Below are 6,306 nucleotides of genomic sequence, written 5' to 3'. Positions count from 1 at the left end.
AGTGCAGTGCTGCCAGTTCCTTACTCTCATACCCACTAGACTGTAAGCTCTGGGAGGGCAGGGCTGAGTTCCCAGTTCCGGAGCATCAAATTCCAGGCACTCATCATGATGTCTGTCCATGGTATTTTGTAAGAGATATGTTTTGGGTGGATGAGTTTGTTAATTGTCTGTTATTTGTAACGCAAAATGATGCGAAGCGCTGGGGATCCAATGGCGATTAAGAAGCCCCTGCTTCTTAAAGGCTATAGTTTCACAAAGAAGATAAAGTATTGAATAGGCAATTTGAATGGAATATGATAAGTGATGTGCCAGGTTGGTGAGGCTGAACGGATGGGAAATGAAGTTGATGGGAAATGAAGTAAGGGAAGACGCTGGTGAGGGTTGAAGTAAGGATCTAAGGATTGTCGCAGGATAGGGAAACCCTGAAGATAGAGCGTGGTAGTGGGGGTGGGGTGTATTGTCTGGAGGAAGCACTAAGTGAATGAATTAGGAATGAAATTGTGCTCAGAGATGGGGTGTTTGGCTCATTTTTTTAAAGGTACAGAAGTACCAAGTAAAATCTAAGTTCATGATGTACTATGTCAAAGGATGGCCTGATGGAGAAAATTGCTGTCTAGGAGTAGCTCAACCGAGAGGTCAGAGGCTGGGACAACTCATTGACATGCTGATATTATTTACAATAATCAGAGTCTACACTAAAAATTCAACCAAAGAGCTCAAACTCTTCTTCCTCTGGGACACAGATCACCTCTCTTGGGTGAGGTTGCTGTTCTAGGTGCACCCAGCCATATCTCAGCACCTGTCACACTGGTTGGTCATTGCCCTTCTACATGTGATTGAAATCCAGAACTACATCATATCTCTGGCTGTAGCAGAGGGCAGTGTACATAGAAGGGCTTCACAGATATTTTTCAATGAAAACCTGAATGAAGAATTCAGTTATTGCAAGTAGGCTTGGTTTCAGGTTTATCTTGGTGAAGGGACTCTACTTCACCAGAATCTTTTTTTTTTTAAGGGGGGGGGGTCTTTCTCTCCTCTAGTTCTGGACTCAGCTTCCTTTGTTTTGGCCCTATTCTTAGATATCTCACTCTTTGTGCTAGAGAAATGGAACCACACCTCATTTTTTTTTTAAAGATTTTATTTATTTATTTGACACAGAGACAGCCAGTGAGAGAGAGACAAGCAGGGGGAGTGGGAGAGGAAGAAGCAGGCTCCCAGCAGAGGAGCCTGATGTGGGGCTCGATCCCAGAATGCCGGGATCACGCCCTGAGCTGAAGGCAGACGCTTAACTACTGAGCCACCCAGGCGCCCCGGAACCACACCTCGTATTGCTCAGTCCATTGTCTCCACAGTTGAGCGCATGCACTCTACAGCGTGCAAAAATGTTACCCAAAGCATATGGGCTGAGGGGAGGGAAGGCATGGTTACTTGGAGGGCAATCAAGGCATGTATAGATATAGATACATCTCACAAGAAGGGCGAATGGAATCTGGACAGCAGGAACAACAATGATAACAGCAGTTATTTTTCTTATGACAACAACAACTTTAAGAAGCAAAGAAATTGAATCTTGTTTGCTCTTTAGGGCACAGAATCCTCACCTAGATGTTTTTGAGTGAAGATCATCTGCCTGTGTTCCTAATGAGAGGCTCGCTTTGACTTATTGGAATCTCAGGGCAACTGAACTGCAGAGTGTGGAGGTTGCTGGCTGTGGGTCACACTCCACACATTCCAGGAGCCCTTTTGAGCCTTGTAGACAGGAGCACTGTGGCTACCATAGACCGATTCCTTTTGGGGAGTCCCTTTGACATACACTGATGGAGAGTTGACAGTGACTTCCATTTGAAGTGAGAGCCACAAGGCTTCCAGTAAATAGCCTCACTGCTGAAAACAACTCTTGTCTTGGAGGCGAGAGGAAGATAAAGGCATAAGGAGCTGGGGAGAACTGTGTGTGTGAGAGTTAAACTGAGAACCACTGAAAGCTATAGGTGAAGACAAAGGTCTACAATAGATTTCAAGATGACAGGAAAAAGAGAGGCATCGATGGTCAGTGTTACATCTTGGAAGCCAAGAGGCTAAATCCGTTCATGGCATTTAGCCACACATAGTGATCTAATAATCAAAATCTCTTACAAAATACAAAAGCCTCAGTAGCAGGGTAAGTAACAAAATCCATTTTAGAAGAACTTAAGCAAATCTTAGAAAGAGAAAAACACAGAGTGATAGACAAGTTATTATATGGAACATTCAAGAGAACATTATCTTAATCTCCTGGCCAGTATTCTCCCAGGCTTTGGGCCATTTTAATTCCCTTTCAATTTACAAATTACTTTAACATTTCTAAGGGACACAGATGTGTCTTAAATTGATAAGTGGAGTGTCAAGCATCACTTCCAGTAACAGGAAAAGAATCCACAGTCTTTAATTTTTACGTCTAATTGACTTCAGTTGAGGTGTAGTCAAATGTATATTATTTCTTAATTTGACACCTTCCATTTAAGGGGTCTTATTTTATATGCATCAGAGTCACAGGTGTGAAATTAGTCACTGGGAAGGCTAACTGTTCCATATTCTTTTGACCTTATGGCTGGAAGGAATTTAATTGTAACCTCATAAAAAAGAAAGGAATTCTGGCCACTAGGGAAGATGATTACACGGTCATTGACAATGTGAACTTGAATGGCTACATTAGCTCTTTAATTATAATGAATCAAGAAGAAACCTTCAAGGTTGGAAAGGAGGCACTTGATAGGGGATAATGACAGGTACTTATGCAAATGGTATCAACACTGACAGAATGAAGAGGCTGGAGCCAGAAGGGAGAAGTGCAACACCTACCAAAGATTCAGCATCTGTCATTAAAACTACCATATAAAGTGACACGTTTCTATTCACTAAATCTCATGGTGGAGATTTTCTTTGTTAGGTTAGTGCTTCTGTTGTCTTTTCCCTCCTGAATTTTTTGTGCCATTTTAGTGTGAATTCCCCTAAATGCAAATGGAGGGAGAAGGAAAAAAATAGCTGAGACCAACATGTCACAACTCCCAGGAACTAAATGTTCTTTATATAGGTTCTTGTTCATTTAAAACAAAATCAGTTTTGTTTTTTTAATTCCCAGCTATGACTTCAACATCTGTCCTCTCAAAGCACCCAGGGCAGTTCTTAATGCATAGAACATACTTATTCGGACTTGATGAATAAATTAATGAATGAATGGATGATTATGGGGACATGATGTTGTAAAAGAGAAATGAAAGAAACTAAAAACCGAACTGAGGGAAACAGCTTCAGTATTAGATCTCAACTGTGAAGCTGAACGAAGGAAACCTCATTTCAAATGGAGTTGAGAGGCCAAAAGGGGGAAACTCTCACAGACATACCGCTGGTTGGAGCTCTTTGCAGATCCCAGCAGGAAGAAGCCTACTCTACTCCCCCAGCAGGAGGAAGATTTTCTCCTTGCCCAGCAACAACCCAGCCAATGAGAGACTGTCACAAATCAGCCAATGAAGAAACACTGCATCTCCAACTCCCAGTTTACTCCAAGGGATTTTTTTATTTATTACAGTCTTTTCCAACTCCCCCCTTTCCTTTATAAAGGAGGGTTCCTCTCCTTTGCTCTTTGGGCTTGCCTATGGTTCACCATAGCTTGCTTGTCCTGAATTGCAATTCCTCTGCTACTCAGGAATAAACCCATTTTGCTGTTAAAAAAACTGGCTATTTTGGGGCGCCTGGGTGGCACAGCGGTTAAGCGTCTGCCTTCGGCTCAGGGCGTGATCCCAGCGATCTGGGATCGAGCCCCACATCAGGCTCTTCTGCTATGAGCCTGCTTCTTCCTCTCCCACTCCCCCTGCTTGTGTTCCCTCTCTCGCTGGCTGTCTCTATCTCTGTCGAATAAATAAATAAAATCTTTAAAAAAAAAAAAAACTGGCTATTTTATTTTCAAGGTTGACACAATTTCTATACCTTTTACAACACTGAAAATAGATGTATTTCTTGGAATTCTTTAAAGAAACTCTGTTGAGAACACTTATGAGATAATCATTTGTAGTCAGAGATTACTTAATTAAGGTAAGGATATATAAACAGCTTGTACCATCCACAGGCAAAGTACTGTTGTTTTTCAGGGTAATGAAACCAGTTGCTGCTTAGAGAACCAGGCCTTCCTCACTGGAGCTTTTTCTTCTCAATGACAAGCACAACAACAACAAAAATTCCCTACAGAAAATATGGTTTTTAGGATATAGAATCATCATCTTGAAGGGTATCTTCATGGGGAGAGAACAGTTATTCCTCCGTCCTAGTATTTCCTTCCTTGTGGATAGAACTTCTGTTCCAATAATCTCCCTCTTCTTCCCTTTTTATTTCTCTTCAGGAAAAGAGACTTTATTTGATATGCCAACTTGGGAGAAGGAGCTGAACCTCACCCTCTTTTTTAAAGCCCCCCTGACCCTGCTCACAAGAAGCCTACATTATTTGTTCCTCTAGGTCAGTGCTTCTCAAAGTGTGTTCTCAGATCAAAGGCGTCAGGATTCTCTAGAGACTTGTGAGAATTTGTTATCTAAATGCTCCCAAGATGGCCTCTAAATATTGGCCCTATAATGTTTTCTTCTTCACAGCAGTATGGGACCACTTAGCTCAACAGCCCACTGGCACCAAACTTAATGTTGTACACATCCAATTGTTTTATTTATTTATTTATTTATTTATTTTTTAAGATTTTACTTATTTATTCGACAGAGATAGAGACAGCCAGCGAGAGAGGGAACACAAGCAGGGGGAGCGGGAGAGGAAGAAGCAGGCTCCCAGCGGAGGAGCCTGATGTGGGGCTCGATCCCAGATCACCGGGATCACGCCCTGAGCCGAAGGCAGATGCTTAACCGCTGTGCCACCCAGGCGCCCCCACATCCAATTGTTTTAAACAGAGCCCTAATAAATGAGCAGATTTTTAGCCATATAGATCCTGCCTGCTTTGCATACCCCATGAAATTGCACACGACATTCGCTAATCATAGATAAGATAGGATAAAGCACTGGAGCTTTCAAGAAGACTCCAAGATACTGCTGCCCTTCCGACCTCTGTGGCCCAGATATTCCCATGGGCAGCTGAATGACATTACCTAGACACATGATCCCCTCACTGTGTAGTGGTCTCTGAATTTTCTCATGCTATGAGAGACTTTCTGCACATGTGAACATGTTGAAGTGTCACCCAAATAAAGCTTGTCGTATGTTACTACAATTGTCACATCTATCACATCTGTTCCTTAATCAACTCCCAAATCCTTGGAACTCACTACAGAATTGCAGATTTCAGGCCCTGCCTCAGGCCTGCTGTATCAGAAACTCATAGGTGGGGACCAGTAATCTGTGTTTTAATAAACACTTCAGGTAATCGTGCTGAATGCTGAAGTTTGAAAACCACTAGCCTTTTACAGGGCAGGACACCCTATAACCTGGTAATTACATTTCTGTATTATTAATTTGTTGCTGTGTAATAAATTCCCCTCAACATTTAAGCCATATTTTAGTGGCTTAAAATAATAAACATTATCTCACAGTTTCTATGGGTTACAAATTCAGAATCAGCTTAGCTGGATGGTTCTGGCACTGGTTCTCATGCGGTTACAGGCAAGATGTTAGTTGGGACCTCAGTCATTGGGGGCTCGACTAGGAGGGTCTGCTTCCAAGATGGCTCCCTCTCATGGCTATTGGCAAGACCTCTCAGTCCCTTACCATGTGAGTATCTCTGTAGGGCTACTTGAATAACGTAATGACATGGCAACTGGCTCCCTCAGAGTGAGAGATCCAAAAGAGAACAAGATAGGTGTTGTAGTGCTTTTTATAACCCAGCCTCAGAAATCACATTTGCCATTTTCACAGTATTCTATTAGTCATACAATTCAGCTGTATTCACTGTGGGAGAGGGCTTTATAAGGACATGAGTGTCAGGTGGCAGGGGTCATTGGGGGCCATCTTGGAGGCTGACTACCATAGTCTCTCTAAATCAGAAAGGAAACATCGGCAATGTAAGTTTCCCAAATGTCAACCTAAATAAAGAGGTAAACTGAGACAAACTAAAATTACCAGAAATTAAGTTTTCTTGGGAATAGCTGAGGAATTGCAATTCGGGGAACCCATGCTGCAACAAGCCACAGATGAATCTGTGGAGGGTTTGGGGTAGGCTGTATTTATGGGCAAGGAATGCAAAGAGGAGGAAGTCTAGCCAGAATCTAAGCAGTAAGTTCATTGGCTTGAGGATGTAGAGTCTTGGCAGATGTTCACAGATCAAGAGATCAGTCTTGGTCT

This window comes from Ursus americanus, chromosome 10 (assembly GCF_024610735.1).
Source record: "Ursus americanus isolate L20-20 chromosome 10, mUrsAme1.1.p, whole genome shotgun sequence".
Classification (NCBI taxonomy): Eukaryota; Metazoa; Chordata; class Mammalia; order Carnivora; family Ursidae; genus Ursus; species Ursus americanus.
This window is presented reverse-complemented; position numbering follows the sequence as displayed.